The 27248-nt window shown below is 34.3% G+C and overlaps 1 pseudogene; it reads left to right on the top strand.

Annotated features, from left to right (window-relative positions):
- Nucleotides 1-10205, top strand: part of LOC110100272 — a 45336-nt pseudogene extending 35131 nt beyond the window's left edge.
- The last annotated feature ends 17043 nt before the right edge of the window (nt 10206-27248 follow it).

The raw sequence follows: 27248 nt of genomic DNA, 5'->3' as shown, positions 1-27248 counted from the left end.
AAAGAACTCAACTATCTTGATTTTCTTTTCTCCATTTTTGATGAAAAGATAATAATCCATGTTATTCAGGAATATAGGATATCAATGTAGAGTTTAATTGGTTTTATCCTCTCTTTTCGCTACTATCACACTAGTGTTTCTTCAGTATCATTTTGTGACTTTGACACATGATTTTTGGCATTCCAGTGGGTTCATTATCAATATTGGTGATTTGCTTGAGCGGTTAAGTAATGATGACTTCATGTATCACTCAACCTTAGTAAGGTTTTTGTTGCAAATCTATTTTTCAGGGATTATACTTTTGATGATTAGCAAACACGATGACTACTTCTCTATACTGACATTTCAAGGCCAAGAAATCAGACGACAAATAGTGCCAGTTCAAGATTGGGTAGATTAGGGTTTAGTCAGTCTGTAATTTTCTTTTTCCCTTTCTTAAGTCAATTGTAATCTTTGAAGTGACTAATGCTAAGTAACCTTACACACACACACTTGAGAGATTTAGAATTTCTATTTTTACTCACATCATACAGGATGATATTTATATCAACCTGGATGATCGAGTTCAAAACAGAAACTCTAATCAGGATTCTTAGTTAAGGCAGCCGTCATTAACTGATTGTCCTGGATGATATATTTATCGGTTAGGACGATATGCTCAATACAAAAAGAAACAGTCACCAAGATCAATTTAGGTATTCTGTATTTTTGAAAATTGATCAAGACGATCGATAGATTGGCCTGGACGATATTATACAATTATGCCTAAATTAATACAGCAATCAAGAGAGTAATTAAGGATGATTGATACGATCACATCATCCTGGATGATCTTCATATCGGCCAGGATGATCAGCTCAAAACCTTAGTGGCTCCTGGATGATAAATATCGGCCAGCACAAATCCAGGGCGATGTTCTGGCCGATAAGGATTGGACAGTTCAAATTCAGAGCGATGCACTGGACGATTTTTCACTGATTTGAACTGATAGGCCAGGACGATCGCGAGATCAGCCCGTACGATCAAGCCAATTTTCAATCATCCAGTTCATTTTTAGAGCGTTGTGCCGGCCGATTTTCTTTTGATTTGAACTGATCGGCCAGGACGACCGTGAGATCGGCCTGGACGATCAAGCCAAGTTTAAATCATCCGGTTCATCTTCAGAGTGGTGTTCCGGCCGATCATCTATGATTTGAAATAATTGTACAGGATGATATTCATATCGTCCTGGACAATAGGGTCGGCAATTGTAATTAATGACCTATTTTGAGCTCTTCTTTATAAGGGCTATTGTTCAACATTTTTGGCAGATCTTTGGCTGCTGTCTTAACCTGAGAGAACCTAAGGTAGAGATAGAGAGAGGATCTTATGAGGGGGAGCTTTTGAGGGGATTCATAAGGGTTGCTCCAAGAATTGTTCTACTTCTTCTTCTTAGAGTCTTTTGTCCTTTGAGAGGTTGGGAGAGGTAAGCTTCAACAATTGATTGAGGTTCTCGTCCTGCTTCAGGAGGAAGCAAAAGGAGGGAGGTTCTCTGCCGTATCGGGGTGGCGAAAAGGAGGTGTTTTGTAAGGTCTTCTCCGCCTAGCTGTGGGGGCTAAAGGAGAGTCACTTTGGTAGTGCAATACTCAGAGAGCGCCTCTGGGGTGTGGACGTAGGTCAAGTTGACCGAACCTCTATAAACCTTTTATGTTCTTGTTTTTACTGCTTCTGCATTTTAAATTCCACATTTACTTTCCTGTGGTGATTTTTGGTGTATGATATTTTTTGTTCTTTGCTTAAAGATTTTTAAAATACCAATTCACCCCCCATCTTGGTTAGCCTCGGGCTAGTTCTATAGGGCCTAACATCTCTAACGAACTTTCAAAATTTTCCTTGTTCAAATCTTTATCTCATTTTATTAAATTAATGCAATTGAATATCAAAGGTATTCTTTAATATTTAGTCACACATGAGATAGCCTTTCCATTTCAGAACTATATCTATACTGACCTTGCTAGTTATTCTACATTAATGACCAATTTCATGTCATCATGTAACATTTTGTTTATAATATAGAAAATTATATTGTCAGGATACACATATAAATTCATTATATTTTAGGACTTCATAGGTTTTAAAGTTTTCCATGATTCTTCTTGTCAGTTAAAACGTAGGCATGGAAGAGGGAAATGAGAGACACGTTAAATCTTACTTGTCAACAACAATATCGTCAAGCCTTTATCCCATGATATGGGGTTGGCTACATAAACCTTTTTTCTATTAAGAATCTTTGCTCAGCAATGAAAAAAAGGTGAGACAAAAAAATGCTTTTAATACCCACAATGATGAAAACTTTTCTTTTTATTGTATGTTCATTCTTTTAATGTTTATAATAATTTTAAGGAAAATTGAATCTTAGGTTTTTCTATTATTTATATTATCGAGATCCTTTAAGAGAAGTTACTATTTTGCACTGTAATGTGTTTTCTCATTTGTTTAATTCCAATATCATGTTTTCTTATTTATAAGTTCACAACTCTGAACTTGTATTCTATACCAATACAATTTTTAGTGATTTTGCCCTTTTGCTTGATTATAGCAATCATAATCTCAAATTGCACTTTTAAAGTAATGTTATTTGATTTAGTTCTAAGTTATAAAATATACTTATTTGGCTATCATTTATATATAAGTTTTATAAGTTCATTTTATTGTGTGGATCCACACTGCATCGTGTTGTATTGGATGGACAAGAACGATATTCTGTAAGACCCATAAATCTAGTTTTATTTGTTGCAACAAAAAAGTAGTTGATTTAGTCTCTCAATATATTATTTAGAAATTAGTTTTGCTTGTGTTATTGATTTCCTTGTTTCAAATGATGTCTTATAGGAAATAAGAGAAAACATAAAACTCTGCTATAGAAATCAGCAGTCCAACACGCTTTCAAGTAGTTTTTGAGAAAAAATAGAGAAATAACGGAGGAAAAAACTTTTAATTTTATAGTAGATGAAAGAAAATACTAAGATATACTTGGATCTTCAATTGGAGAGGAAGATCCTACTCTCTAAATCTCTATCTAGAGGCTAGAGCCCAAGCAAAACCTAAAAAGCACCAAATTTTGCAAAACATATAATGCAATCCTAACCCTAAAACAGAAATACTACTTAAAGAAAAAGCAAACAACAAATCCCTAAACAACACCTAGAATTTGAATTTTCCCTCTCAAATTCTTCTCAATTAAACCCATAACACCATAATTAAGAGGGCTGGGCCCCATATGCTGTCCGCCACTTGGAGCTGAATGTCCTTTATGTGTCCATCAGTATGCTTCTTTATGATCTGTTGTGCCCTTAGTAGGTGTTTCTTCAATTTCTCTAACACCCGATCTCTTTCCTCCAAGTATTGCTCTATTGAGGAGATTGGTCTATTCCCCTGCCCAAAATGCACCAAGGGTGGGGTGTCCCTTCCGTACAATTCTTTGTAAGGGGTCATATGAGAAGCTAAGTAGTACGATGTATTGTACCAATATTCTACCTATGCTAGCCACTTAGCCGACATCCATGGTATTTCTGATGCAAAACACCGTAAGTCTCCAAGCTACTGTTGACTACCTCCATTTGCTCGTCCATCTGAGGGTGGTAGGCGATGCTTCTCTTGAGAACTGTACCATGCAACCTGAACAGCTCCCTCTAAAACTTTACTCAGAAATACCTTATCTCAGTTAGAGATTATCGACTCTTCGACCTCATGCAATTTAACCACCTCTCTAATGAATGTTGTAGGTATTGTAATTACGGTGTATGGGCGTCATAAGGGAATTAAATGTGCTTATTTACTTAGCATGTCAACTACCACCATAATTACTATGAATCCCTCACATTGTGGTTGACCATCTATGAAATCCATGGACACCTCCCATTCCATGTTTGGAAGTACTAAGGGTTGAAGTAACCCCCCCCCCCCCCCCCCCCCCCCCCCCCCCCCCCCCCCCCCCCCCCCCCCAGGCGGTGTCCCCCCCCCCCCCCCCCCCCCCCCCCTTAGGAGTCATAGCCATGTTTTTGTTTCTCTAGCACATCTCACTCCTCTCCACCATCTCCTTCATATTTTAATGCATCCCATTCCAGTACAAATCAGCTGCCAATCTTTTGTGTGTCTTCTACATCCTCAAATGGCATCCAATCGTGCTCCCATGAAACCCCTGTAGTACTTGGGGAATATAAATAAAGGTTCGTGGCATCACAAATCTCCTTTGGTACATTAGCTTCTTTCCCTCAAGGGAGTAGCCTGGGTGGCTTCTCCTATCCTTTAATAATCCCCTCATGATCTTCCCCAGCTTCTCGTCCTGCACACTTTTTTCTTTGATAGCCATCCATTCTACCATCAGTGATACTAAAATGGAAATCTCCTAGAGCTCTCCCACACACCTTGATATGGTATCAGCCGCCTTATTTCCAATCCTGGTCTATACTAGATCTTAAAATCATATCCCAACAATTTGGGAAATTACCTCTGATGTTCCTGAATCACCATTCTTTTCTCCAGCAAGTATTTCAAGCTCCTATAGTTAGTCCCGATGATGAAATGCTGACCCAACAGATATGGATGCACTTCTGAATTGCTAACATGATGGCCATCATTCCCTCTCATATATTGACTTTAGCCTAGCTGTGGCTGTCAACACATGATTGAAGTTGGCTATGGGTTTATGATTTTACATGAGCACTGCCCCCAACCCATATCCTGATGCATCTATCTTCATCACAAAGGTCTGATTGAAATTTGGTAGAGCCAAAATTGGTACTATGGTCATGGCTTCTTTTAATCTCTCAAAAGCCTGGGTAGCCGCCTCTCCCCACAAGAAAGTATCATTTAGCTGCTTTGTCAAGAGCCAGGCTATTTTATTGTACCCCCCTCATGAACCTTTTGTAATAACTGGTCAAACCTAGGAAGTCCCTCAAATCTCTCAAGTTCATAGGTAGAGGCCACGTCTACATTGCTTCAATTTTGGTTTGATCGACTGCCACCCATGGTTTAAAGTTGTGCAATATGAGGCTCGTGTTAAGGCCAGCCTTTATGCAATTCCAGTAAAAAAATGCCTCGATGCTTAAACCTTAAGTTTTTTTTATGAGGCTTGCATCTCAACTTGGTTGAGACCCGCCTTGAGGCCCGCCTCGCCTCACTGCATGAGGCTTACGCCTCATGCGATAAATATATTAAAACTTTAATAAATCTTGAAATAAATGTTCAACATTGGACTCTATAGGAGAGGAGGAAGGGGAGAGAGATATTAATCATAATGATGATTCAAATGAAGAACTCCTTAGTGATGAGAGTGCTGATGACTTATGAGTTCTTATGTGATATGTCATTGCTATTTATTTTTGGAAATTGGAATTATATGTTAGTGAAAAGAATACTGGATTTGGGAAAGATAAAATTTTGAGTTGAACTATATTTCATGTTGTCTTATTAGTGGGATATTTTGATTTCACTTCATTTTTTATGCTTTTTTATGTTTTATATTATTCACTCATTTGTATATAAAAAATTTATCATTTTATGTTTACGCAATCTTTTGATTTTGAGGCTTACGCCTCGCCTCACAAATGAAAAATGCCTCAATACCTGAATAAGCAGTTTTAAACATTGCTGCCACCCCCTCCTAAGACACCTAGTGCCCAAAATACTCCACACTGGTCTGTGCGAATATGCATTTTTTTAGGTTGGACCTTAGCTGATGCTCTGTAGAATTCCTAAGACCACCCTCAAATGCTTAGATGCTCCTCCTCGATCCTATCACATGTTTGTCATTAAAGAAAACTAATCTAAACTTTTGGAATTATGGTTTGAACACCTTGTTCATGAGGGACTGGAAGTAGCAGGAGCGTTAGTAAAGCCAAACGACATGACCAAGAACTCATAGTGTCCCTCTCGTGTGTTCTGAAAGCCATCTTTTGAATATCCTCATCTCTCATTTTGATTTGATGCTAGCCTGACTACTAGTCCATCTTGAAAAATACCACTGCTCTATACAACTCATCTAGTAGCTCATCGATAACCATAATGGGGAATGTATTCGATACAGTCTTCTTATTCATGGTCTTGTAATCCACACAAAACCTCCAGCTCTCAACCTTTTTTTTGACTTGTAAGCTTGGGCTAGAAAAATGGCTCACACACGATCTGATGATCCTCGCCTCTAACATCTCTTGGATCAGCTTCTCAATCTCATCATTCTTAATTTGAGGGTAGCGGTATGGCTGTACACTAATCTGTTAAACCCCTTCCTTAAAATTGATTTCATGCTCCTTCTATCTAGGTGGTGGTAAATATTGAGGCAGATGAAAAACCTCACTGAACTGTTGTATGAGTGTCTGTATTGAAAGAGGGATGCCTCCCCCTTCGCCCAATCTGACCACTTCCAAACTTGGTAATTCCACCAAAAACCCTCTTCCCACCTCATGTATGGTCTTGATCATGAATATGAGAGAAACCCCGGCTATAAATAGCCCTGCATCTCCCTAGATCACCATCTTTCTTCCCTCCACCACCAATTCCATGCTCAGTGCTCCCCAATTGAGCTTGGTATCTCCCAAAGTCTGCAGCCACTTCAACCCTAAGATGACATCAGTACTCCCCAACTCCAATGGAAGAAAATTCTCCCTCACTTGATCTACCTGTATAGTCAACACTACTCCCCTACACATTCCTCTATTTATCCCCACCTTTCTAGTGCCCATTATCACCCCATAACCTCCAGTGTCCACAAATTTCACCCCCAACTAGGTCAACGACTTGATTGAAGATAAAATTATGGGTAGCCCCACTATTGATCATCATCAGCACCTATCTATGTGCTATCTCCACCTTCACTTTCATGGTGTGATTTGGGTTGAACCCTATCATTGAGTTCAAGGAGACTTCTGCCATGTCCAAATGTAGCTTCTCCTCTTCCCTATTCCTACCTCACCCTCACATCCCTCCTTAGCTTCCTCTTCATCATAGAAGGTGAGACCCTAAAGAGTTTAATCCTTACACCTATGCCCCAGCATATACATCTCATCACACCTGAAGCACATTCCCTTTGCCATCTTCTCTTGCAACTCCTCCTTCAGCTTCTTGAATCTCCCCCCAAATCCCCCTCTTCTAAGCTTCTCCTTTGGGGCCTCATGCAAGCTTTGTAGTTTTGGTCCCTTGCAAGTTAAGAAAATGGTGATCATTCTGTATGAGTCCCCAATGACCTGTTGCCCCTAGCTCCTCTCTCTATATACACTTTGTTCTCCACCAACTGTGTCAGCTCCATGGCCTCTCCTAAGTCACTCGGCCTCATCACTCTAACAACCGCTTAGATCTCGATCTTGAGGCCTTTATAAAATTCCCCTCTAGTATAGTCTCAAAAAGTCGATCCACCTAGCTAGCTAGGTACTCAAATCTATCGCGGTACTCTAATGTAGAACCCTGCTGTATTAGGTTGATGAATTGCTATAGTAGTCCCCCCTCCCCTTACCAGTTCGAAATTGTTCTAGTAAGCAATCTTTGAACTCCCTATAGCTCCGAATTGGTTGCCTCATGTCCCTCCATTGGTACCACACCAATACATTCCCCTTCAAGCATAGACCAGCCGCCGTCAATTTCTCCTACTCCACCGTTGACGACGAAATATTTTTCCACCTTGTAGATCCACTCATACGTTTCTTCCCCTTCAAAAATCAGCATCTTCAGTTTCTGGACCTTAAGATATCTCCCATTTCTCTTGATTCTTCAATAATTTTCCCTTTCCCAAGTGGGTGGTCCTCCCCAAGTGTCCCGATCCTCCCTCGCACGTTCATACCCAAATCCTTCATTGAATTCCCCTCACCTTCCTTCAAAATTAATACCTCAGCGGCCATGATCTCCCTCCTTTTGTTCCCAATTAGCACCCCATTGCTCCTGCCCCACATATCCACGCCTCTCCCTACATTCTATCTCCTCCCTCTGGAAAGGCTCCATATGGGGTTCTCTCCCTTCTCCCTCCAAGTTCTCCATCACATTCTCATCCCTAAGAATTTTAGAATGCATATTTTTTTCTTCTGACCCTCTCGACTTTGATGCATCGTTTGGTTGTGAAGATCCAGCATTTTCTTCACCATGTTATGTAAGTCAAAGAATTGCCCTCCATTGTTGTCTTAATTTGGTTCATCTTCCCCTCAAGGCGTTCCTCCAACACATCGACCTTCTTGGCTGCCATTGATACATGGATTGTTTTGAGACTAAAAAATCAGTATTTCTTCCCAAACAACAGCCACACCAAAGGCCCGGATAGGAAAATTTTCTACAGGAATCCACCAAAACCACCCCAAACCAGCCCTAGAAAGCAGTTTTGATACCAATTTTCTGTTCTAGGGTTAGGGTTATGTTGTATGTTTTGCATAATTTTATGTTTTTAAGGTTTTGCTTGGGCTCTAGTCTCCGATTAGAGATCGAGAGAGCAGATTCTTCCAATTGAAGATCCAACTGTATGTTGCTATCTTCTTTCATCTACCATCAAATTGAAAGTTTTTCCCTCGCTTAATTTTCTGTTTTTCTCTCAAATTTTGCTTGGAAGCATGCCGATTGCTGATTTCTGCATCATAATTCTCTGTTTTTTTTTTTCTTATTTCCTATAACGTCTTATTGAGTTGGGAATATATTTATGGGTCATTAAGCTTTATCCTTCAGTCTTAGCTTCCATAGATCCGGAAAGTATTGCTAAGGGTAGGTCTCGCCACTAACATGGAATCTTGAAAAATGCTATTTAATCCTAAATTGAGCAGTTTGAAAAGAGCGGGTGGCATGCAACTATGTAAATCCAAAGATTTTGAATGGCAAATTTTATCCTCCACTAAATCCGGACTCCTAAGTGGGATTGGAGCTCAATAGCACCGCTCTAGAATTTATTAGTCTAATACAAATTAAAACTCCTATGAAACTAATGTTAATGTGTAATTTGTAATCCTTCGCTATTTGCAAGTTTATGGAATATATAATATTCAATTTCTGTAAAATTATTCCATTATGCTGTTTGTATCATTGCTGAACTTGAGGAAAGCAACCACTGTTAGATGTATATTCTCTCTCCTTATAGGATAATTTGGAATTCAACCAATAGGCCAAGGAGAGTCGTGTTATATTTCTTAGAAAGTATGCCCCATTTTAATTTTTTTATTTATATTCTCCTCATTTAAACAGGTTGCATTTTTTGCGGACCCAAAGCCTGAATGCATTGTGGAGTGTTTGCCATCCTGCACATCTGAGATGAACCCACCCAAGTACACAATTTTGTTTTTCCAAAATCGTTCATTTTAGTTTTATTTTACAAGTCTTTCATGGCTAATTCAAAATCTTGTTCTTTGATTCTTTTACTTTTCTTTTCTTATTTTATTTTGATGGAGATAGCTCTTTAAAACCCTTTTGACTAATTGTCTTCAGGTATCCCCCAATAACGTGTTCTGTGTACATGAACCAGAGATACAACGATACGCATCTGGGCCAGACTCATATCATGGACAAGAAATGAGAAAATAAATGGTATAATATTTTGAATAACGCTATTTATATTCTGTTTTAAATTGCATCAAAATGCTAGAATAGAATATTCAAAGTTATAATTTATAAGACAAATGCTCAAAATTAAAAGATATTTAAATCTTGTGTAGACAATTAATTCATGATTTTTTTAATTTCTATTTAAGTATGTTCTAAATTTGATTATTTATTTTATCATTCCAATCAAATTATATAAAGATATCGTGATATAAAATTGTTTTGTATATAACTTCTGTGCTTTATCTCTCTTCCCTCGATAATGAGACTTTGCTACGATGAAGCAGGTATAGCAGGTCCATAAATTCCTATTATTCTTGTTATGGGAAAAGGCCAAAAATTGACAGCAACTCTATCGGAAAGAAAATCTGTAGATATTCGAAGGTGTGCCTATTTGGGAAATAAAAGATTTATTACTTAACAATCATGCTTTAGTTACTAGTTGCTGGTTTGGAGTTTGACTATCAATTAAGAGGTCTTGGATTCGAGTCTTATATATATAATGTGTGTGTGAATTTGCTTGAATTGATCTAAATGTTCTACTTGGGATAAATTGACTATTTTGAGTGGTTTGTAAGATTACAGTATTTAATGTGTGTATGGTGAAAATAATGTTGGTACTTATTTAAGAGCTATTACATGTGGCTCGAGGTTGTATTTGATTGATAGTTCTCCAAATTTCTGGTATGTGTAGAATTATTTAAGCTGAAACTGTGCTGCTAATTATTATTATTTTTTTTCGAACCGAGAACTCACTCATGGAGTCACACAGCAGTCTAAAATTTCTTAAAATTGAGAAAAAAATAGTATAAAATTATCTTAAACGAAGCCTTAGTTTAAAATAGACAACTCTACGTTAGCTGAAGATAATTCATTTTTAATTTCTTATAGATATCTAAGTAGTTAAAGTATAGTTATTCTACTGTAATTTTGTTGCACCAAATCTAAAATAAAAAGGCAAATCTAATCAAAATTTTCTTCTCTTCAGCTTACCATTTTTAACTCTTAAAGATGAAATGCCCAGCCAGTGAAAACCCTTCATTCATCCCTTGGCAGGATAAATCCCAAGGACCGTTTGTAACCAATATTGAGAATTTGGCAATATGATAATCTTAAGGTCTAACTTAGGTGATTACAAACTCACATGGTACATCTAATATCTCGAATGCAAGGCCTATTCATTAGAAGCTTAAACTCTCATCGAATAAATTAAGGTGAGTTGCTACCTATTGTTTGTGCTCCTCGATTTTGTTGAATTCTCTTTAAACATTGCTTGGTCTCTCACTCGTCCTTGAAGTTGGCGCCGCTAAGCATCGGTGTTGGCTTCGTCCATTGTTGTTGTGGCTCCTTTGATTGTTTGTAGTGGTCCCATTCAAGCTTTGATCTTTACTCTATCCACCCTGCCATCTCACCCATCCAACCACTTCCATCAAATACATTTTTTTTCTAATATACCCATCAGCTTGTTCCTCCAATTGGGTTTTTATATTGAGTCTTGATGCATATTACATTCTACTGATCCACAAGGTGTTTATGTAGTATTCCAATGTCAAATTGACTTTGAAGCTACTGATAAAATGATGTTATAATTTTAAGGAATTATGGAAAAAAAAACACCAAGCACATCAAAGAAGTCTAGATAATCACATCAACCTTAATAAATAATGATATCACTCTCCACTTTGTTAAAGAATGGGCAATAAACTTTTCCCAAAGCTATTTTTGAAAGAAAAAGAACCGAGAAAAGCTCAAATATATTTTAAAATGTAGTATACGACATCTTATATTTTCATGGCTATATATTGACTTTATATCATGGAAAATTAAAAGATATAAGAATAAAATGAGAGATAAATTTATAAGAATAGTTAAAATTAAATAAAATTACATAAATATATTAGTTAATAATATTCATATCTTCATTTCATTATGTTATTATATCAAATCCAATGATAGGTGTTTAATTCTTGCACTTTTTCTCTCCTTTTTCTTTGGCTCACTTTCTCCCTCATTTATCTTCCTGCATTGGATAAAGTTTCCTCTCCTCCTTTTGATTAATTTGAGTTACACTAAGAAGAGCTCAAATATAACTTCCATATTGGATCAAAGAGTTAAAAATGAGCTAATGACATAACTGTCATGTTATCATGCATGAAATTTAAGTAATTTTTATGAAAATTCATGCAAAAGATGGTGAAGGAAGCTTTCAAAGTCTTATATGGCCCATCTTATTTTCTCCATAAATATATGATAAAGTAGGTCAAAATAAGCTTATGATGATAAGTTATTTAATTCAGTTCATGCAAGACTATACATTTATGACTGGAATATTTTTATGTAATACTTATGGAGGAAGTCATCTATTTAGACATAATAATACCTTATAATTTTATTTTATTTTGATATCATTGTAATGCATCAATTTAGTATCAAAGCCAAACATAGATAAGAGCAAAAGAAACTACTACAATCACTTCAGACTTGTTAAGGTCAATAATAAAATTTCTTATGATTTTTTAAAAAATCTTATTTCATCGTTTTTCAATTTCTGACATACAATGTACAAGTCAACTATCATATTTATAAGATTATTTAAGAAATGAAAAAAAGGCAAACTTTATGTTAAGAGGAAAATGAGAAAATTAATTAAACTTCAATATAAATTATAAATGCTATTGAATAAAAAGAAATACGCCTCTATTGAAAAACTGTCTTCATTAATTGAAGAAATCTAAAACAAATGCCATTGTTTCTCTACAAATACAATCTTCCACTTTTTCTATTATTACTTAAAATTATACTACTATTATATATTGCTTTCTCCACTCCCTTAGAATAATTTATGAATTACCTACTATTTCAATCACTCCTTAATTAATGTCCTAATGATATTATTAGATTTATAATAACAACTGATATTAATAAATAATTTTTATTTCAGTCATCTTGTAGTAGAAAATATTTTTTGTTTATCTCTTCCACCTTTTGTACAACCTACAAAGCTTTTGGAGTTTTTTTTTTTTTTGGTGGCCTCCAAATGGTTCAATAAAAATGATAATTTGATGTAATAATGGAGAGAAATGCTAAAGTGGGATGGGGGGCCTCCAAATTGTTCAATAAAATAATTTTATAATCCTTTTTGTTTTTAACTTGGAGATCTTAAGAGTCAATCTCAATGGATGGAACTACGATGATTTTTTTCAGTACATATTGACTTTGTAGTTATTATTGACCTTGTTCCCACTTTATAGACTTTGTGCTCACTCATACTTATACTTAAGACCACCTAATAATAAAAAATATTAGTTATATGTCAATAAAAAAAGTCAAATAAACATCAAAATAAAAAGCTTGGAGAGAATTAGGTAGCAACAATGGGAAGTTGGTAGTACACCTCTAAAAGATCCTTAAGGGGTATTTAGTAGTAAGATTTATGTAGGATTTATCAAGAGTCAAATCCTACTAAATGGCCAAAAATACTAAATAAATCATAAATATTTTAAAATCTTATTTTTACCTTCATTTTCATTAGATACTTATTTATATCAGTGATGGAATTTTTCATCGCAAGAATGAAAATATATGTCAATAATTATATTTTTGATGGATTTAACAATAGTTTTTTTTTAATCGATAAAACCTACCCTTTTAAAAGAAAAATTAATAGTAATTTGTAACAAATTATGCTGAATTATTACATTGATATTGATAAAATTTCTGTCAGAACAATACAATTGATGATTTATTGTCCAAAAACAGTAATGTTTTTTGAGTTTGTAATTAAATATTACTGATGGAAAATTTATCACTAACTACTAATAAATAAATGATGATATCACCTTTTAGGGTAGCCTATGGCGTAGGGGTGTCAAAATAGGTATTTAGGTCAAGTTTGGGTAACTTGGAGCTGACATGATTTCAACTAATTCAAACCAAACCTGACCCAGTTAGGAAAACAAGTCAAGAATTCAAACATAGACCCGACCCTACCCACTAACCGTAATTACAAGAAGGAAGCAGGCGAATGAGGTGAGAGTGCATACTGTATGGTCTAGTGGACTAGTATAAGGTGTACGATGTGAATGTGAGAGGAAGAGGCACTAGCTCGAGCTGCACGATGTGAGCATGAGTGCTAGGTTCGATCATTTGATAGTCGGTGTGGGTGAGAGCATAGGTACATGTAAAGGGGTGTGAGCTCGAGCTATGAGTGCTACAGGTGTAGGTAGCAAACCAAGTAGTGGAGACATAGTTGTGCTTGTGCAAAAGTGAAAGTCGGGTGGGTTGCTAGATATCGGGTTATTGTGTAACCTAGCGCTGACCAAAATTTTCAAATGAGTCATAAATTAGAACCCAAAAATGAACCATTTGTTAAATGGGTTGACTCAAATCCTAATTTTCTGGGTCAAGTTCAGGTTAGATTAATAACTGACATCCTATTGGTGGAATTTTTGAAATTTTTTTTTTGAAAAGAATCAGTTTCTTTGGAAATTTAAATCTGACTTTTAGATTCGAATTTTGAGATCGAATGTCCGATTATAAAAGTCATACCACTTCGAGAAGGGGAGATAAAATTTCAAAATCCAAAATTACATCCTGTCTTGAGTATCATAAACAAATCCAAGATAGAACCACATATGACCTCGAAAGGTCAAAATGGAGTTCAATCTAATTTCTAGCTATGGTATTCTAAGTAGATTATTATTGATCTCATTCTCAAAACCTTATGAACAAATGATTTATCTCCCCTAAAGAAGAAGATACCACTATTTTGTAATTATTCAGGCATAAAGATAACGATCGTCTTTGGTTGAATTTTTCCAAAGAATACAGATTTGAGTTTTGAAAATTTCTCTTAAGAAATTTGAGGCTAAGTCTAGATTTCAATTCTGAAATCAAACTAACTATTAGAGATGATATACCGTCTCGAAAGACAGAGATAAAATGTCCTAACAGATTCAGATCTAGAATTATAAATTTTTTCTAGGTTATGGTGGCCTGATTTAAGGGAGAACCACATATGACCCCAGGAGGATCAAGATGGGGTTCAATCTAAAATCAAACCATGATAATCAAGAGGAAATGATCATTAGTTTCATATTCAAATTGATGTTAACACATGATAAATCTCTTGAAGAAAGAGAACATCATCCATTGACAATCATATGATTATGATGATAACGATTGTTATGAATTTGATTTCCCAAAAGAAATATCAAGTGAGTTTTGAAGATCAATTTTGAAAATCCATGCGAGTTATAAATCTCCTATGAGAGCAAGCCCTCGTAATTAATTATATCGTTGGAGTATTATATCTCCTTCAAAAACTCTCGATTAGAATAGTGTCAAAATTTTATTTAAGACTATCTAGGAGTGATATCAAAGAATGTGAATTTTGAAATTTCAAAAGGGAATGGATCGAGATTGAACACTTATTAGCAGAATCAAGGAAAGAAGTGTAGGGGACATTTTGAGATTCCGGAACCATCTACAAGTGTCCAAACCTAATCTAAGTGTTGGGATTTATGTTTTGGATTGAAAGAAGATTTAGTTAGAGTGAACATTTTCTTAAAAATTTGGGATTATATTCCTAGAAGTTGGGGCCTTATGATTTAAGATCCGCCCCAGATCTTATATCATAATTTGGACACTATACCATAATAGTCGAAACCTAACTAATGCAGTGCAAGATCTGGACTTACCCCGGCCTTAATTGGGGAGCCAGCTAACCACCTAGTTGATTTTAAATGCATGAGTTCGATCATTTTTTGAAAGAGTGGAAGGGTTGTTTTTATTAAAGTTTTGGAGAGTAGGGGCTGACATCTAGAGATTGTCCTAAGTGGCCCCTTTGACTTGTGATGGGTGAAAATGCTAAATACTAATGTAATAAAAATTTAGACTCTTTTAAATGTATTTTTACTACAATGCATGCTGGTCGACATATCCAAATCAAGTATGCTTGAAATTTTGAAAAAAGCTTAAAAATAATTTTTTAGAAGACTGGACTTTCGCATGTCTGGCACTTCATCCTCATAGATCAGATTATCCAGACTATACCAGTAGGCGGAAAAGTGCCAAAAATAAGGAAAGAGGAATGCATTAATATGCATGTGACCCCATATCCCCGGCTTATTCCCTAGATTTGTTATATTTCTATGTTGATTAAATCCTAAATATTTAAACATTTGATTATGAGTAGAAAAATTTTCACACCTTCACGAGCCTCACATATCTAGACTAAAACAAAGAGCGGCATAAAAATGCCAAAAAAACTAAAAAAAAAGATAATCCTATAAGCAATCACATCAACACATCAAATATAACCAAATAAATTAATGAATATCCATAGGTGAACTTCCTTGCTTATTACAACCCAGAAATGCACAAAATAAAGTAGCTAGGCATATATATATATCTGTAAGGTTATCCTAAGCATTTAATAAATCAAATTACATCCTAAGGAGTTGTATATATATGCAAAAAAAGGAAAACACACTTGGTCACGCTCCTTTTATTATTTGGCGGCTATGCAACTGAAGCACCTATAACAAGCATATTATAATAGATTTTTATTTAGCCCCCTTTTATTATCCTGCATGAGCATGGCCACATGCTAAAAACTTAGTGAGCATCCATATCGTTCCTATCCTAAGAGTAATCTAATCGTCAAACACATCAATCCATAGAGTGTAGTAAAAGTAAGCAAACACACCAGATAATTTCAATCACAACATGCAATGCAATCTCAAAAATTTGACACATAGCTTAAAAGTAAACACCAACCTAGCCTAGATCTAGAATCGATTATCCTAGAAAACCATCTAAAGTGTGTGTAAAAGTTCATGTGGCTGAGGTAGCTCCTAGACTGGATAGTTAATTGAAGTTTTCTAAAGTTTAAATTTGTTAAGACTGAAGGAAGGTTTTATGTTAAAGTTTAAATATTAATGCATTAAATCTTAATTTAGATATCTTTTAATTATTAAGTGATTGCTACCTTTGTTTCACACCGAGGTCGTGAAGTTTATTTCATCTTCCTTGGAGCTAAGCTGATAGCCGCGTAGGCTTGAGTTACCCAGTAACGATTAGGGTTAATTAAGTAAATTTAGATTGATTAAATATTAAAGGTGGATTAATATTGCATACTTTAGTTGGTTCCTAATTTTTAGATGTTGGTTAAGTGATTTATTAATCGAAGTAGAAAATTCTGGAATTTTAATGAGTTATTGAATTTTTACGTATTATTGGAATTATCTTAATACATTAATCAAGGGGTTAAAAGCTATCTTTTCAAATTAAAGTGAATTTTTAAGGTTTCATATTTTTAATAAATATTAGAGCCTATGATAAATAGTTAGAATGCTATCACGCTTAATTTGGAGTTTTTTTCAAAAAGTTATGAATTTTTTATGTTTAAGACTAGATTTTGACTAAACTGTTAACATTTTTACTTTGAATAAATTTTGAAGGTTTGATATTCTTGTAAAATATTAGATTTTAGTTTGAGTTATATGCCTTCAAGTTTGATTGATTAGAAATTTTTAGAATTAATTATGATTTTAAGAAATTTTGGTATTTATTGGATTTTTTAATTATTTCACTTAAGGATACTTTTAATGATTTGAACCCAAATAAGTTCCACACTCCTTGACATCACCTCCAACGATCAGAGGATATCTAAGGAGGGATCAAAAAATGTTTGAGAAATTTTTGGGATTTTTAATTAATTAAATTGATTAAACATTATTTTTTGGTTAAAGTTAAATTATTCTTAAAATTGCTGCCGAAATTAAAGTGAGTTTAATTTTCTTGGATTAAGGGATTAATTCTAATCAGTTAGAGATATTACATGTATTTTTGGAGTTAATCTTGATTTATTAGAATTTTTAGAAGTTTAGGAGTTTAATTAAAGGCTTATTCCTAACTAAATTAATTAGGAGGCCTAATGCCTTCTAAAATTAGTGGGATAATTTCTATGAAAAGGTAGCATCAATATGATTATTTATTCAAAATTTCAAGTCAAGAGAATAGGCACCCTAATTATTATAACTTTCTAAGTTCTCTACACAAGTCCTTAATTATTGTCCGTAATGATGTCACTAAGTTACATGGGATTAAATCAATGTTGTTAACCCTTAGACATCACTTATATAAATGCACAAACATTACAAAATCAAGTCCTTAAATCTAGGAGATCCTATAATAAATGGTGTGTGTACCCTAAGCATGCAAGTACTAAAAATAGTAAAACACATAATTAAATTAAAGACTAGGTTAGTGAACAATCATTCCCCATTGGTTCACTTCAAATACCTCAACCTATGCCTAAAACCTCACAGGATCTCTCAAAATTTAAAGATTCAAATACATATAATTTTTTTAAATAAATATAAAACATGTAAATACATAAATATTCAAAACAAAAGATGTAAATATATGTATATGTAAGTTTTAAAATTAAATATTAAAAAAACATATCATCAAAAATAATTTAAAATGCTTCGAGAGATTGAAATTTTTTTTGTAATTTGAAAATAATTTTTAGTTTTGAAAAATAATTAATTTAATATTTCATTTAACTATTAAAGGTATTCAAATAATTCAAATTATTAAAAATAACTTAATATTTAAATTTTAAAATTAATTTTAAATTAAACTATTTTAAATTTCCAAAAATTTTGATATATTATTAATATTTTTGTGATTTTATTTGAATTTAGTATGAATTTTCAAAGTAGACCATTAGTAGAGCTATTAAAAAGAATATGATCATTATCTAGGATATGTAACGGAATACTCAAAAATTGATTCAAAATCTCGAAAGGTAAAATCTCACTAAGCTTATTAACATTCCAGTTCCCGTTCTCAATGTAGTGGTGGACCTTGGTAGAAAAGAAAGTATGAGAATAGAGCATACTATCAATAGAACCATTTTCTAACCAATTATCTTGCCATAAAAACACATCACCTTTGCCTAAGCCCCATTGGATGAATTGGTTTGCTTCCCAACTAATATTGCATAAACATTTCCAAACCAAAGAGTCAGCTCTTTTGAATTTACATAATATAGGATGCACTTCTTTGCAATACTTAACATGCATAAATTGAGCCCATAAACTAATTTTAGCTCTAGAAGAGAATCATAACTTATGAGAAAAAGCCCTAACCATGTCCAAAATATTCTTACAATCTAAAACACCTTCATTTAAAGGCCCACACATATTATACCAAGAAGCCCAATAAATACAGGAAGTACTGTTTTTAGCCCCCCAAAAGAACTTATTAATCAATCTCTCCAATCTAAGACAAATAGAAGGAGCAGGGTAGAGAGTGTGAAAAATGAAAATGGGAATAAAATTTAAAACATGTTTAATAAGCACAAGTCTACTAGCAAAAGATAGAAAATTAGAAGACCAATTAGCAATTTTGCTTTGAAAAACCGTGAAAATATCCTCAAAGATAAGACCTTTTTTCCAACCTTTAAATATAGTGGTACCCAAGTACTTAATAGGCAAGGAAGTGCAATTAAAATCACATATCCTATTAATGTCATTGATCCTCCCTTGATCAGCAGAATTTGAAATAATGAAATTGCTTTTATTCTTGTTGATAGAAAGCTCGCTCATATTCTGAAAATCATTTAAGTGTTTAACTAAAATTCTAATATTATTCAAAGAACTATTAGCAAAAATGATAAAATCATCAGCAAAATTAAGATATGTAATAGGGATACCACCCATAGTACGATATAAGAGCTTAAGATGCCTTTTATATAATTCCTCCAGACCCCTGAACAAATAGTCAACAACAATAATGAACAAAGCAGGGGATAAAGGATCACCTTGATGCAAGCCTTGGGTAGAATTAAAGAAGCCATAACTCCTACCATTAATGATAACAGAAAAAAGTAATGCTCAATACTTTTTTTAATTAAAGAAATAAAATCTTGACTAAAACCAAATAAAGATAACACTTTGTATAAAAAAATTCCAACTCAAGTTATCATATGCCTTAGCAATGTCCAGTTTAAAAATAATGTTACCCCCTTTAACTTTAGCGTTAATATCATGAGTAATTTCTTGAGCAAGAAGAATATTATCAAAAATACTCTTACCTTTCACAAAACCAGTTTGGTTTTGGGAAATAATTCTAGGTAAGATTTTAACAAGTCTAGTAGCAATGATTTTATAAATAAGCTTGTTGAAAAAAGAACATAAACTAACAGGTCTAAAGTCATGCCAATTATTGGTACTATCCTTTTTGGGAATTAAGACAATATTAGTAGAAGAAAAAAAATTTAATGTATGGTTTACCTGAAAAAAATTCAGTGACAACTTCCATAATATCCAATTTGGTAATATTCCAAGTTTTAACAAAAAATTAAGTAGTAAAGCCATCAGGACCAGCAATCGATTCACCGTTCATCTCCTGCATAATCTTCCAGACTTCCTCTTCAGACGGAGAAAAAGTCAGCATAAGATTATCAATTTCTGTAATACAGCAAGGCACAATATGAGGATTAACAATAGGGCACGGTTGGAAGTTTTTATTGAAAAAGTTTTTAAAATGTTCCACCTTAGAATGTAAAATAGAATCCTCATCCTCCAAGACCCTTCCCTCATTACTAAGAATTTTAAAAATGTGGTTCCTAACATTTTTCTTGTTAGTCATAGCATGAAAGAACTTGGTATTCCTATCACCTTCAACTACAAATTTAGTGGTAGCTTTCTGTTGCCAATAGATTTCTTCTTGATCTTGTAAAATAAAAAGTCTAGTCTTAGCATTATTAAGTTTAGAAAGATTATTACCACCAGGGTTAAGAAAATACACCTTTTCAAGCTCCATCACATCATTTTCAGCATTCTTAATATTAGAAAAAATATTCTTAAAGACATTTTTATTCTACCACCTCAACACTTGTTTCAACCTACTAAGCTTGTTCCACAATTTAGCCATACCCGAAGTATTGCTATCAGGGAAAATAGGGGCATGCCAATTAGTATGAACCACATTTAAGAAATCATGATGAGATAACCACATATTCTGAAATTTAAAACCAGAGAGAACATAACTTTTGTTTGCATTGATAGCTAAAAGTAAAGGGGCATGATCCGAAGCAGTTTTACTCAAATGCTCAACATGAGTCATAAGAAAATTAGCAATCCAATCATTATCAAATAAAATTCTATCAAGTGTTTGCCACATGTTGCCTCTACTCCAAGTATAAGCATTCCCAAAGAAACCAATATCATGTAAATTACAAGTAGAAATCATGGAGTTGAAATCCTCCATAGCATTAATATTAGGATGATTACCTCCCAACTTCTCACTAGCATAAGAAATAATATTAAAATCACCTCCAACACACCACAGGTCAGAAATATTGGAAGCAAAGCTAGTAAGTTGATCCCACAGGACTAACCGACCACTCTAGAACAAGCGGCATAAACAAAAGAAGCCTTATAATTGAAATTAAACATAGCTATTTGAACATGCACAACTTGAAAAAAATCATCTAGAATGTTAACAATAATAGTATTACTCCACATAATCCAAATTTTGTTCGAGCAATTAGCAAATTTATTAGCAAAACCCAATTTAGAAGCAGTACTATCAAGTTTATGCGAAGCAATCAAAGGTTCAAGTAAAACTAACAAGTGAATGTTATGAATTCTACAGAGGTTTCTAACTGTAGTTTTAGAATCCTTCTCCCCAATACCTCTAACATTCCAAATAATGGACTTAACCATTACAACCTTTAGAACTAGTTTGAGCTATAGTAGAACGAGGCGTGGAGGAGAAAGAATCTTTAGACTTTTTTCCTTTTTTCTTATCAACCTTGATATAATTTTCCTCCTCCAAATTTTTTTAATTAGATTCCTCCTCCTCATATTTTTAGACATAGAAACTTCCAAATTCGAAGACATGGAACTTCCTCTTTTCAAATTCTGCACTTGGTTTTCCTTCCTATTCTTCGTAACCGTTATAGGGATAAATTCCCCCTCTTCACAACCCTCCTTTTCATTAACTTCAGAATCAATATTCACAACTAAATTAGTATTAGGGACGGCTAATCGAGCATCACTAGTATTCTGAAGCATAGAATCAATAGAGACATAAATATTAGGAAGTTTATAATTCTCATTACACAAAGTATTACCATCCAAATTTGTTTCCATCATTAAATCACCTCTCTTTTTCGGCACAACAAAATTAAGAGCAGCAGCATTTCCTTCGTTCTCTTTAATAGTATACGGCACCACATTATCCAGCGAAATAGGAGAAGGGATGTTAACAGGTAAATCAACCTTCTCTAAGAAAGGCTTAACAGTTTTTTTTTAACTCAGGATGCAGTTTGAAACAATCAGATAATGCATGACCATGCATCTTACAATGAGAACAAAAATCAGAAACTTTCTCAAATTCAACTTTTTGTAAATAACTGAAAGCCTTGGATCCCACCCAAATTTCTTTAGCATGTTTCTTAGAAATATCAACTTCCATTAGAACACTAGCCACTAATAGACGGGTCTTAGAAGCAGTCGCTTGGTCAGTTTGCAGAGGCCTCCCAAAAATGGAACCAAGAGCATGCAAGACTTTAGGGTTAAAAAAAGGTAATCTCAAGTTCGGAAAAGAAATCTAGATCGAGACTATGGGGGACTCCTCTTGCACATCAAAAAGAGGAGTCCATTTTAAAATCCTCATTTGGCAGTTACTAATGAAGTAAGCTCTTCTAGCAAAAACTCTGCTATAATCAAGATTGTTCGACAACTGAATCTCCACATGACGGGATTCTACAAGACCAACGGAGTAAAAACTAGACAGTTTAAGATTAGCAAAAAAACTACGAATTGAGTCAAGATTCGGCCTACGCAAAGTAAACTTCCCAACAAGGGTAAATTGAAATGGCGATGGAAGCTTAAGAATATCTTCATTGGAGATAAGAATAGGTGGCACACCATTAACTACGATTGAGTAAGTTTAGGAACATTTTCACCTTGCATTTGGTTACCAGAGAGCACATCTTTGAACGACCGAGAAGGAGATTTAGTTGGCTCTTCACCCTCCAGGTTGAAGAAACCCTTATTTTTCCCATGGATCGGACTGGCCACCTTCCCCCACTGGTTGAAAGAAGACTTCCACGCCATAAAAAAAGCCATAACAAGGGCAAAAAGGCTGAAGCGACGCGAGAATACGAACAAGGGAAGAAAATCAAAGAGGAAAGTTGAAAACTGGTGGAGGAAAATGATCGCAAGGAGACTGACTGAGAGGAACCCTAAAATCGCCCAGGCGGCAGCTTAGGGCGAGCGAGGTTTAACTCTGACTTTCCTCATAATACATATTGGTCTGTAATAAATGACAAAATGTTCTATTTGACTTATACTTGTAATCATTAATTATTTTCTAATGTTAGTTTTGAATTCAAGACAAGAAAAAATAAAACTATGATATTTATTTGCCTTCTTTAATCAATAGATTAACACATGCATAACAAGGTTTCTTGCACATATATTTCAATTTAAAGACATTCTCCAGATTGCCCTTTCACTAATGCATGTTGACTGATGTCGCACAACATTTTAATGGAATAATGCTCTTTGGTTTCCAACACCAATATCTAGCTTTTATCCTTCAGTAACATTAATGGTTGATGTATGTGTTCTTTAACTCATTATTTTTAATGGAGCGTTTTAATTATTTATGTTTAAACTATTAAAATTATTTAGCATAATAATAAGTTGAGATATTTGAAATTTCTCGCTTAGTTCATTTATATATATTTAGAACTCGTCTCTTTTGTGATTTTTAAATGCATTAAAATGTGAAGCTTCACCTACAGTCATGGCCAAACACCACCACTAATTTTATTATTGGTCAACGCCACCACTACTATCATCACAATTAACAATTACAATTGTCACCACCACCACCATAAGCCCGCCACTCTAACCACCATCCCCGTCATTAGAAATGATTGTATTTCAAATATTAGTTTCACTTTGTAACCAAATAAAAAAAAAACTCAAAAATAAATGTACAAGAAAGTAAATAGCTAAAAAGATTTTCAAATATATGATTTTAATTTACATTATATTAAAAATACTCAAAAATTTCAAATTCATCCAACCAAATAGAGTTATTTGAATTAGTCGTTTCCATATATTAATAATTAGAATATGTAGTGTGTATTCATGTAATATTTTTTTCATTATTGAGAATATTTTATTTATTATATTTCCTTTATTATTTTCTTTTGCCTCTATATAGGTATGCTTGTCTAGTATGAAATTGATCAAACAATGATTCGGCCTTTTAATTGTGATTTATATTACTACAAGAATAAGGACCATTCCAATGATAGAAATTGGCATGCCAGAGCCATGGAATTTCTAGTAGCCTGTAATTATAGTCTCAATGCCTAAATATTTTTCAGCTAGATTGTCTACCAATTTTAAATCTCAATTTGTAGGCTCTAAGTGATGGATTTTTTTTGTTTTATTTCTTCTCTAATTTTATTTCTGAATAATCATGAACCAATAACTAAGACGATCAAAATCAATCCATATCAACTCAATTTCTCATTTGTAATAAAAAGGGAATATGAAATTTCACACACACACACACACACACACACACACACACACACATATTATTTATGGAGAAAAATTATGTTGGAATATTCTAAGTAAAATTTAATAATCATAAATCTTAAAAATTTACATTTATTTTAAGATAAATGTGTTCTATTTCATGAATAATTACTTTATCGTTTTATTGCTCACATTATAAAATAGATTAAAAAGATTTAAAGTCCCTTTTGACCATATTTTCATCAATATATCATTCAATGGCCATATTTTCATCAATATATCATTAAATAAACAAACTATTAGGCTTTCCCTTCAAGTGATACTTATCCATCAATGATAAGTTGTTGGTGTGCTTCGCGGCTTACAGTTTTGTTTAATCTTCAATTGGTTGATGTTGTGTTGGAAGCTGATTTTGAATTTAAGGTCCTCAAGGGTTTGGGGTACTATAATTGCTCTTCGGGTCTCTTTTACACACTCTGAGGGATATTAGAGGTTCCTTAAACTTGGAGAACTGTTGTTTTTCCAACATTCCGGTTGAGGCTAATGCGTGTGCTTATGGTTTGGCCACTATTGGTTGCAATTTTAATAGTGTTAATGAGTTTGCTTTTAATCAGCTTCCTCTTTTCATTAAGGGTCTTATTTGACTCGATCAACTTGGGTTGCCTTATATGAATGATTAAGGTGGTTTTCTCTTTTATTTTCTGTAACTATTCGGCTCTCTCTTATTTGGCTGGGTGCCTGGTTGGCTGGTTTGTTGGTTCTGCTGGTTTGGTGGTTGTTTTGGTGGTTCCTTTCTTTCTGGTGCTGGTTGGTTTGCTGCTTTATAGCTGGCTATGCTGGACGGGGTGTTGGCTATTTCACGGTTCGATTCTATGTGCTGGACGGGGTGTTAGGCATGTGGTTTTCGGGTTCTACTGCTGCTTTTGCTATAGCTGCGTGTTCCCTTCAGCTCTCCGCCTTTGCGGGTTGGTTATGTTGCTGGAGTTCTTTGTTGAGGTTGGTGTTCTGGTTTGGTTTAGGACCTTCATGGATTTTCATGGTGGTGTGGGGATTTCCTTTAGGGAACCTATGCTCGTTTTTTCATTTGGTTGCCTTGTTGGTTTTCCCCTTTACTTCCTTATGGTCTTTAATTCCTATCCTCTTGGTTGGGTTTTTGCATTCATTCCCTAGAGGTCATCTCACTACTATCAATTAACGGTTTGCTGTTTCTACCCTAGGTTTTTCATTCTATTCTATTGTCTCTATTATACTATTATGCTTTGCTGTTTGGTGGGCTTTGTGTTGTTCTAGCAGGTCTTTTGTGTAGGTTTTAAGGAGTTTAGGAATTTTGCTGGGAAGCAGATCGTGCTGGTTCGTTATTATTTTCTTCCCTTTTTTGGGTGCTTGTGCTTAAGCACCGTAGAATGTACCCTCTCTCTCTCTCTCTCTAGTTGGATAGGCCAGCGCGCGGGAACTCTTCCTGGCTGCTTTCTTCTTGTCTCTCTCCCTCTCTATCTCTTTGCCCATAGTTCTGAAGCTTTTTAAGCATCATTATGATTTTAGTTGATGACGAAATGTTCAGAGAACAACCAATAGGTGCATAGATAGCTACATCGGTAGGATGTGACTCGATGAAGTGAGCAGTGTCAATAAACAAACTATTAGGCTTTCCCTTCAAGATTTGCTTATCCATCAATGATAAGTTGACTTGCTTATTTAAAATGGGAAATTTTCTCTAGGTGTGTAAAGACATTTTGACAATGCTTTGTTTGTTTTCTTCAGAATATGATTATTATTATTATTTGTTTTCTTCACAATAAATTTTTCTAAATGAAAATTTTGTTAAAGTATATGCTTTATTTTTTTATTTAAATTTTCTGAAGAATAAAAACACCCAATTTCCCTCCAAAACTTTATGTAGCAACTTTCTAGCTTCCTTTCAGCTTTATTAAGTTTACTTCTCATGCAATTAGAAAGCTGTGGATTTATTAAGCTTACTTCTCGTGCAACTAAAAGAGGAGAGAGATGTGATTATGAAATCAACAATTTCTTCTTGTCAACATGGCTGCATGGCTCAAGGATGTAGTTTATTCAGTGGGAGGATCAGCATATAAGCTAATTATCTTTTTTTTTTTGAAAGAAGCCGGAGCTAAATTATCATTAAAAAAGAAAGAGTAATTACAATTTAGATTCCTCCTTCAAAATGCTAAAAAAAGAAGGAGGAACCTTATTAACCTAACACTCATCCCAAGAAAAGTTACTTACTAAAGCATAGTTAGCACATAAGTTTGCTAACTTATTACTTTTTCTATTAATGCAATTAAAAATAACAAAATTGAATTTAGAAAGAAATTCCATACCATCATCCTTTAGCAACCACTTATTCCATTCTTTTTTGAAGTAAGAAATAATGTTAGCATTATCACCTTCAATGATTATGCCATCATAATTGAACATCCACTCCTTGATCTCCTCTTTAATAGAATTGACTGCCATTAGCTCCAATTGGGAAATATCCCAATGTATAAGTGATTTTCCATAAGCAAAGAGGAATCTCCCGTTTTTATCTCTAAAAACAGCCGCTATACCCGCCTTGTAAGAAGAAATGAGAGAAGCATCAACATTAACTTTCTTCCAATTGGGTGGATGAGGATGCCAAGGATTAGACAGTCTTAACTACTGATTAACATCCCAAAATCCCAAATTAGAATGGCTAAAATTGTTGGAGATCGAAGCTTGAACAATAGCCTCGGAGGCAATAAAGCTGGAATTATCTTCTACTCCACCATGTATCCTCTTGTTTCTACTTTTCCAAGATAGAAACACCAAAGTACAATAAAGTTTAACCATCATACCTTTCTTGTAAACATTATTTTCCTGCCATTTGAAACATTGTTCAATAGAACTGAACACTGGGAAGCTGAAACCCCAATGGTTCAAGTATTGAATAACCTCTTTGATCTTCAAGCAACCACACACAATATGTTCTATATCTTCATTACACTCACATCCTCTAGGACAATTAGCATTTTGAGCAATTCTTCTATGACATAAGAACTGCATTGAAGGGACTGCATTTCTCTTCAATCTCCACCAAAAATTCTCTATTCGAGAATTCAACTTTGCCTTCTTGATCCACTT

This window comes from Dendrobium catenatum, unplaced genomic scaffold (genome assembly GCF_001605985.2).
Source record: "Dendrobium catenatum unplaced genomic scaffold, ASM160598v2 fragScaff_scaffold_1426, whole genome shotgun sequence".
Lineage (NCBI taxonomy): Eukaryota > Viridiplantae > Streptophyta > Magnoliopsida > Asparagales > Orchidaceae > Dendrobium > Dendrobium catenatum.
This window is presented reverse-complemented; position numbering and strand designations above follow the sequence as displayed.